We start from the raw sequence: 9,822 nt of genomic DNA, 5'->3' as shown, positions 1-9,822 counted from the left end.
ACAGCATTGTGAATGGCAGCATTGATCACTGATCAAGTCAAATATTTATTTAGCTTCTCGGTAAATGAGTGAGTGAGGTGTGATATCTACAGTTTTCTTTGAAGAGAGATAAGAGAACTCACTCAGAAAATGTCAACAAAAAAAATAGAATTATTAAAGAAAGTATTTCAACTACATAAGCAACAATCCATATTGAAAATATGAGTTTAACAGTCAAAAACCCAGGACTGTGTGGCTGGGGTTTGATCAGATATGATTGATGCACAGAAGTGTGTGACATCATCTTTTTTTCCAGTTTTGTTGTTTCAGACCAGTGAGAAGAGCTCCAATTGAACAGCACAGGCAGAAAGTTCTGTGTCCATGTAAAACCCCATCACCCGTAGAAAGAAACCGATAAAGAAAATACAATTTCAAGGCCTTTCACAAAATCCGGACATTATGTTTACCTTAATATTCATTTCCAGTCTTATGCAGCAACCTGCTTCTTCTGAAAACGATCTCCTCTTGACTTCTCAGCGAGGTCAAAGGTCAAGACTTGGAAACTATAGGAGCTTCCCTGGACTTCCCTTCGCTGACCCGAGTCACCCCTTCCCAGTCGCAGGTTCATTGTAGGGCGTAAGACTAGAGATTTAAGAGCTCAGTCAACCCATGTCCCTGTTACCATTGGTCTTATTACGATGTGATTTGTCCCGTATTAATATAGATATCTAGCCTGGTTGACACCAGACTCTTCTCAGTTGTAACTGAGAGTGGGTCTGGGTAAGGTTCATTCACAGCCCATTTCCAACGGGCACAATTGGATAGTCCTTCAACCAATCAGAACAAAGATCTTGGTGACGTAGCAGTGACAGCGGCATCAACGGGTTGCTGCGCTTCGGTGGCCGTCATGTTGAATGTAAACAAAAAGCTGCTCGCCATCGCTGCGCTATCGTCATCGTGTAAAGCCCGCCTCTACGGTTGTGATTGGTGCCTCGATTTTGGAAAAAATCGGAAATGGGCTTGAATGGGCTCTTGGCCAGACGGACTTGGAGAGCAAATCTCAAATTTGCCGGAAGTTTGTCAGGGTTTTCCCAGGCTAATAGATATCAGTATAAGTACATCTGTATGTTATGTTGTGTATCCTGTGTATGAACTGCTGTCTTTTATTTTCTGTTGGCTGTAAAAGGAATTGCCTCCCCCCAACAGGATAGTAAAGTTTACTTATCCCTAACCTGGAGTCTGTATTTTGCTCAGTGGCTCTTCAGCAGCACCTGTCTGATGGTAGATGCTAGATCACAACTGATACACCTGATACAGTTTAGCAGCACTTTCTAGCTTGAGTAATCACCAGTACAGGCTTTTAAACCAAACACTACATAACCGAACATGTTCCAGCAGTAGTGTGATCAAAAATGGGGGAGAAGTAAACGACATTGGCAACCAGGATTACAGATTTCCCTGACGTTAGCATGTAGCAGTGGAATGACAGCAGCAGTACAGCAGCAACACCACCAATAAGGCTTCTAAACCAAAACAACACAATCAAACATGTTCCATGTTCGAAATTGGGGAGAAATTATTAATAACATCAGCAACCAAGAGCGTATGTAAAACATAAACGTTGCAGTAACGTCTGTTGACTGGTGCTGAAGCCCAAGTGTTGACGCCTACGCAGTACGTTTGTGTTGACATCGACGTGTATCGGGTGCAGTCTAGACTTACTCTCTGACCAATCAGACTCTTGATTAAAGAGAATGTTTATTTGGAAAGTGAACCATTAGTGGTTACCTCTCACATGCCAGACATAAAGCACTCAAAGCTCTGAGGGTGTTAACAATGCCCAGGCTGGCCTCACAGTAGCCGGGCTTCAGCTGATGCCTGTGAACCCTCTGCGGCCGTCTCTCACATGCCTGACTGTTATTCCCTCCTCGACTCCAGGCGAGCACAGGGAGATCCTGCGTTAAGAGGCAGCACTTGGAAACAGGATATTGTGAGAGAGTGTGTTTGACTTTGATAGAGAGACAAGGAAAACAAGACCGTTTCACACCTACTTCTGTCCATGTTGGGTCTCTGTACCACACCCTGGGGTGCTGAGCTGATAAGGAGAAAGCCTCAGCCCCAAGTCAAAAGTATACACTGCATAACTTTGTAGTAATAATATTACTTTGACAAAAAATAATACAGACTTGATAGTTTATTCTAAACCTTTGTGAATAACAGGAGCCGGTGGCACCAACAGGCCTTATGCTAAGTCTGCAACAACTTGGCATTTTATTTATGACCTAACAGTTACACGGTTGCACCAACTAAGGCTTTCTTCCTGCTAAGACTAGAAGTAAATGTTAGGCCTAGTCAGGAGCAGTCGTAAAGTCAAAATATCGACCGTTTCTAGATATCTGTATCTATAAGATGACGTATTATGAAGAGCGATAACGAAAGGGCATAGTATAAAAGACTTTCACCCAGGAGACCGAGGTTGGTGTCCCGTTCTCGTCCCACATGTCACTTAAACGTTGTTTTTTTTTTAACCCTACCCAAGATCTTTCCTAACCCTAACTAAGTGATGTAACCCTGCACGTTAAGAAATGACTGCACCAAATCGATCCTGACCTAGTGCGTCGAAAAGTGACGCCAAGGGTCCCGACCAAGCGAGTTGAAGAATGACCCCAAGGGGTAACCAGAGCGCCAAATATTGCTGTGGATGGGATTACATTGTTTTGTAGTAAACAAATGTATATTAATCGATATATAGATAGATAGATGGACTGTGTTAATTGAAAGCCCCCTGCGTCTGACTGAGCCTCTAAAGGAGACTGTTTGTGTCAGTAACTAAGATCCCTGACCAAGCGTTGGTATTTGACACACTGGAAGTTTGGTGTTTAACATTTTAACTGGTGTGTGTGCGTGTGTGTGTGTGTGTGTGTGTGTGTGTGTGTGTGTGTGTGTGTGTGTGTGTGTTGCACTTTGTGGCTGAGTTGGACTGTCTTGCCTGAGAACCAGACTGGATGGCTTTATCATGGCCCAACAATACATCCGACAGTGGCAATGTGGAACCAGTGTATGTGTGTGTGTGTGTGTGTGTGTGTGTGTGTGTGTGTGTGTGTGTGTGTGTGTGTGTGTGTGTATGCTTCAGAGTGTTTGCTCTTGGCTGTGTTTACCTGCAGGTTTGCTGACTAGGCTGGCATGTGTGTGTGCATGTTGTGTATGTTTGCGTGTGTGTGTCTATATGTCTAAGGAATGTTAATGCATGGCGGACAGCAATCAAGGCAGAAAGCTGAACAATGGGAAATAGATGAAGTGGGAGGATAAAGGAAATGGCAGGCCAGATTAATGAAGCTGAACAATGCACAGTATATATGTCGAGCCTGTGAAGTCTGAGTGACTGATACACTCAGAGACAGTTTAATTGTTCTCAATCACGTGGACTTATTGTGCATTGAATTTCTGCTTTAATTTTGGGAAGGCTGTAGTGCATTCTGTTAATCTGAATATTAGCCAAAGGAAAATCCTTATTTGGCCACTTTGGGGGCAGCGGAACAACCACTGACACTTTATCACAGAATAAAGGCTCATTTGAAGTTGAGTTTCTGTCCACCTGATGAATGTGATTCCGAAATGAACTCTCCTTTTAGCATTGTAATTGTGTAATCTTTGAATCTATCTTTTCTCATATTTTGTGGGTCTCTGGACACACTGGGCACACATTTATGTTGAAAAGCAATGAAAAGGTGCATTTTGCATAATATGTGACCTTTAAAATATAAAACGAAGACCACATTCTGTGATTGCCTACACATAACCATGACAAAGTGTAATCATGCATTATTTGCTATGAGCAGATGCAAAGGCAGGTATTGTTGGGAAAAGAAATGCAACACATTGTCAGAGAACATCTTATTGCTACGTTGTGCTATGTTCAATAACATTTCCTTAATATGTTGATGAAAAATTGCATTACACTTCTTACATTTCTTTTCAGCGCTGCTATTAGTAGTATACATGCTTTCGAGGAAACACGGTTGCCTACCCTGGAGTTCCAAGTTCCAGGGTCATCGAATATATGATGAATGACATGAATTAATGAAGTAGTTCCCCTATGCTATTCAAACTTGCATTAGTCATGTTCCCATTCATGCACAGTATTTTTATGCACATTGTGAAGTCTCGCATTAGAAAAGCTGGATGGAAATTTGATAAAACTTCCTCAACTGAACAAACATGTTTTTAGGCTCCTGAGCTGGTATTTGCCTGTCGAAAAAGAGTTGAGGCTCTAAATGGGATATGGAAAAGCTCTATTTTGATGCTTTATTATGTGCTCTGGTTACATTCAAAGTACATGTCTTAACCATTGGAAAATGTATGTTAACAGTGTTGGTATGTAGTACATATACTGAAGTAGTATACTTAAAGGTGCAATGTGTAATACATTTACTGTATTAAATCCAAAAATGACCAAAATATGTCATTAGATATTAAGGTAACATGCTAAGCTGAAATACTATGTTTTCTGACCACAATGCTAAAGCCAGTATTTTCTCCTTTTGAAATTTCCGTTCCATGACGGAATGTCTGTTTGTGTTTGGGTCTGTATGTTGGTATCAACTGCCCATTTTGACAGCCGGGCAGGGTTGCCAGATAAACCTGTAAAAATGCAAACCAGCACCATTACAGCCACAGAAGCAGCAAACAAACGAACGGGATCAATGAAGATAGATTCTACCTAGTCTATATCCACGACGTTCCACTTCTGGGATTGCTCGGGTGCCGCAGGAAATTCCGCCTTTCCGTCTTTTCGCTGACGTCCGTTACCTTCCGCTTCCTTTGTGTTGGCGTTCTAACCTCTGGTGGATTTGTGAGGACTATGGTTAACTGCTCCTCAGATCTCTGCAGGGTAAATCCAGACAGCTAGCTAGACTATCTGTCCAATCGGAGTTTTCTGTTGCACGACTAAAACTACTTTTGAACGTACACGTTCCACCAAAACTAGTTCCTTCCTGAGACTGTTTACCCATGACCAAACCTCTGCATGTTTCTAACAGTTGCATGACCAGAGACGTAACAAACCCCGGGTAAATATTAGAGATGTATTTGAAAGATGGAGACAGCTTAAACATTTGAACAGTGTTCACTAACTGCACATCCTTGTCACCAAAAACACTAAGTGAAAAGAAAAAAGGCCATTATTACCCCTGATCTCCCTACCACTTTCAGCTTTGTGAGTAAAGGGACAACAGTCGTAAAGAGTGAAACATCTCCTATCATTACCTCTCCTCCTACTTCTCAGCGGAGGAGCATCCTGAGCCCAACAAAGGTCCCAGGAATGTCTCCTCCTCACATGCTCTGGCCTCAGGAATGCGGAGGAGCTGGAGGGGGTGTTCAATGAAAAGAAGTGAGAGAAACAAGTAGGAGTCCTGCGTCTCGTCCAGGCAATCATCTCCAGTTGTCCCAGCGTGAGAAAGAACAAAGCGCCAGTGGAAGCGAGGCGTTTATGTTCAATGTTCAAGGCCCCATGCATTCCGTGTCCCTAATTGCAGGAATGAGAGGAATGGAATGATGAAGTCTTGTTGGGAGCTGGTAGTCTATTTGTCAGTCTGTGTGAAGGTGGACAAAACACATAGCTGCATTCTTCAACCCTTGTGTTGTCTTGCTGTAGAAACTTTCATGACTTAATCTCTGTTTATTATGCCCTGACGAGTAAAGACGTGACGAAATAGTTGGCTCTGTTTGGGTGGGCAACCTAAGTTAGTCACAGTAGCCATCTGAAAACATTGGTTCCTTTTGTGTTTAACCGAGCCTACTGATAAATCTAGCTAGCTTCATTTCCAAAATAACATTATTGAACGAATTGAACATTGAATTTAGCATAGAAGGCACCATTTTAAAAAGAATGACAGTAACAGTTTAAAGTGTAGTGATCTACTGATACTCTCTTTCAACTAACTCAAAAAAATCTGTCTTCCGCAATGTGTTTATCGTGCCAGTTGATATCACGATAACGATAAAAAACCGACATATTGTGCAGGCCCTATTACACGCACTGACAGTGTTGCCAATTTGGCGACTTTCTCTCTGGACTTTTCAGACCCTTAGTAATCTCAGCGCCTCCGGCTCATCCGGCAGCAGTCACCACGTCTCACCGTGCACACAGCAGCAGGGCTGAGTTACTATGGTAACAGGCAGCGGTGGTGCCAGGTCATTTTGTCAGGGCTTAACCCTGAACATTTTGAGTGCATAAAAAAAAAACTTTCCGGGAGAGGATCACCCCGGTCCAGGGCTGTCTATGTCATGTTTACTTGTATTACTCTGCTGATACAAAATTGAGTCCACATTTGGCAGCGTCCCAGAATGATAAATAAAGAACCTTAAACCTTGAAATAGCTGCATTTTACCACTGACATGCTAATACATATTAACTGTTAACATCTTCAGATCAGTGAAAATTCAGCCCAGGAAATGGAATACAGAACATGACTTCACGCGACGCACATACTACATATAGATAGTGAGGATGGGCTATACTCTATATACTATAATATAATATAATCAGCCTGATCAAAACACTCATGTAAGAGTTTGGAGACACGTGGAAAAAGGGACTGGAGGGATCAAGTCTTGTATTGCCAGACCTTCCTCCACAGCGCTGCAGAGGAGGGTCTGGCTAGTCCACACAGCATTCTGGGATGGGAGAAAAACATGCTCTGGTATATTGGAATTTCTTTAAACCAATCACAATTGTCTTGGGCGGCGCTAAGCGCCGGACGGAGCCACGGTGCCTCTGCTAAACAGCCTCGGGAAGGAACTTGTTTTGGTGGTGGTTCAAAAGTAGTTTTAGTCGTGCGAGAGAAAACTCCGATTGGACAGATAGTCTAGCTAGCTGTCTGGATTTACCCTGCAGAGATCTGAGGAGCAGTTAACCATAGTCCTCACAAATCCACCAGAGTTTAAAATTACAACACAAAGAAAGCAGAAGGAAACGGACATCCGGCGTAATTTCCGTTGGCAGCAGAACAATCCAGGAAGTGGAACGTCGTGGATATAGACTAGAAGGGGGACTAACAGAAAGAACTGGAGTTCCTCCTGTGTTCTGAGATTATTTACAACATACAGGCAGACTCCCACAGACACAATCTGTGTGGCTGTTGCTACATAGCTAACTGCTAACGTGTGTGCAGGTGCTGTTTGAGGAGATTAAACACAAACAGTCACAAGGTGAAACTGTGTGAACACACCTTATCACTCATATTCAAATTCCTCTACTGACATCTGAAATGGTCTGCGTCTGTGATGTGACGACGCCACATTTCTACAAAGTCCGATGATACCAGTGTCTGATCTGGTTTAAAAGTATCGCAGGCGCTGATTTGGTGAAAACTTCAACAACAACAAATAAAGAATATGTTCAACCTTATCCTTTAAAAACAGCTCTGAACCCAAAGTGGACAATTGTCACACAGAAAAACAAATATTAATTGTAGAGCACCATTAAAAAGTGACATTGCATTCCCCATCAGCACACCCAACTAGGAACATAAAACTAGGTGAAATCATCATGATGTTTTGGGGTACAGCAAGGCAGCTTTATTTGTATAGCATATTTCAGCAACAGGGCAATTCAAAGTGCTTCACATAAACATTAAAGAGCTGTTAAAAGAAATCAAAAAATCAAAAACAGATATAAGTTACAGTTGCAGTATGAGAAAGTAACAATTATTTAAAGAAAGGCAGCATAAAAAAGAAAGGTCTTCAGCCTCAGTATTGGTCATCTTACTTTTAAAAAGTAATTAGTTACAGTTTCAAATTACTTCTCCCAAAAAGACCAAAGTTACCACATTGTAAAAGTAATTAGTTACTCAGCAAAGTAACTGTGATGTTATTTTTTATGTTCTATAACGCTATTACGTTCTATAACATCTTTAACGTCAAAGATGTTTATATTAACTGATTGAAGAATAAAAACACTATATACAGAAAAATGGAGCGTTGCTTGTTTTAACAGAGTGGCTCCGTCTCCTTCGATGGAGCTCACGTTAGCTGCATTTGGGCTTGTGGTTGGGTTAGCAGCAGCAACAAGTGTCGTGTTAGCATGTGTTGATGTGAGGTGCTTCATAAGATTGGAGTTGCTTGAGGCAGACGTGGATAAAGTCTTTTTTTCCTGGGCATAGCGTGCATGTTACATAAACATTCTTGCCTTTAATTTCAATGAGCGAGAAGTAGTGCGAGAACGCTACCTTTGAATATCCCTGGCTCGTCGCCATTGTCGCTGTCTTGTGTTTAGTGGTAGCTAGTCAGAGCGTGCAGTGAGACAGCGTGAGCAGGGCATCCACCCACCCAGCCAATCTTCATCGCATTTGCAACGGTGTCATCATCCCCCCTACTGCTCTCTCCGGGCAGCTGATGTGTAGCCAAAGCCTGACACCTCGCGCTTCATTCAACCAAATTGTAGTAACGCGCCACTTTACATTCTCAGTAACGATAACGGCGTTGCAACGATGGGAAAAGTAATTAATTAGATTACTCCGTTACTGAAAAAATAACGCCGTTATACTTTAACGCCGTTACTCCCAACACTGTTCAGCCTTGATTTAGAGTTGCAGCGGACCTGCAGTTTTCTGGGAGCTTGTTCCAGATATGTGGAGCATAGAAACTGAACGCTGCTTCTTGGCTATGTTCAGACTGCAGGCAAAAGTGGCCCAAATCAGATTTTTAGGGCGTCAAGTGACCAGGTCAGACTTCTTCAGAAGTCGTGTGAACACTCAAATCTTGCCCAGATCTGATTTTTTCAAATCCGATTTAGACCACTTCCATATGTGGTCCTGAATCAGACCCAGGTCTGATTATTATCAATGTGGCTGCAGTGTGAACAACCAAGGTGAATTTAATGCGACTTTTACGTCAATCTACATCGACATTTGTCACAATTATGCGCCGGCGGGAGTCTTGAGGAGAGGCGCTGATAGAGATAATCAAAAGTTGCCCTCGACATCCGAAAGTTTTGAATAAACTGCGTCTCTGTGGAGCTATTCACAACGCAGTCCTACCACTCCAGGCTTCGTCTCTGCGTCCACACAGACCTCTGTAGTGAATTTGCAGCCATAACCCCGCAAAAGGCCAAAATAGCCAATTTGGCTCTCTTTCTCTTCATTCTTCTCCTCCTCAGCACCTGCTCATTAATGTTACGGCTGCCATTACACAAACATTTTGAAATAAAAGCAAAAATGCTTACTTCCTCCATAACCTCCCTAACTTTAGTGCAACAGCGTGCTGCATCTGATGTCATTGTTATTGTTATGCGGATCAGTTTGAAACTGCAAACAGTTCACACTGGAATATGATATAGGCCACATTTTAAAAGGTAATGTGAACAGCCTAACAAAAAATCGTATCTGAGCAAAAAATCCAAATTAAAGGACAATTCCGGCGCAAAACAAACCTAGGGGTTAATAACAGATGTGTACCCACTCTGTTGTTCTCTGGGACATGATTTCATGCTAATTTAATGTGTTTGTAGCTTGAAACAAGCTAGCGCGGACCGCTGATTAGCTTACAACGCTAGTGGGAAAGTAAAAACAAATCGGTATTTATACCACTAAAAGATAGTTTATAAAGACAGTCTGATTATGCTACCGTTGAAGTGTGGTGATATTTTGAATCTTTTTAGTGGTATAAATACCAATTTGTTTTTACTTTCCCTGTGCCCCGAATACTAGCGTTGTAAGCTAATCAGCAGTCCGCGCTAGCTTGTTTCAAGCTACAAACACATTCGATTAGCATGAAAACATGTCCCAGAGAACAACAGAGTGGGGACACATCTGTTATTAACCCCTAGGTTTGTTTTGCACCAGA

The sequence above is a fragment of the Sander vitreus genome, chromosome 11 (genome assembly GCF_031162955.1).
Source record: "Sander vitreus isolate 19-12246 chromosome 11, sanVit1, whole genome shotgun sequence".
In the NCBI taxonomy this organism is placed as follows: domain Eukaryota; kingdom Metazoa; phylum Chordata; class Actinopteri; order Perciformes; family Percidae; genus Sander; species Sander vitreus.
The sequence above is the reverse complement of the archived record's forward strand: the minus strand, read 5'-3'. Positions refer to the sequence as shown.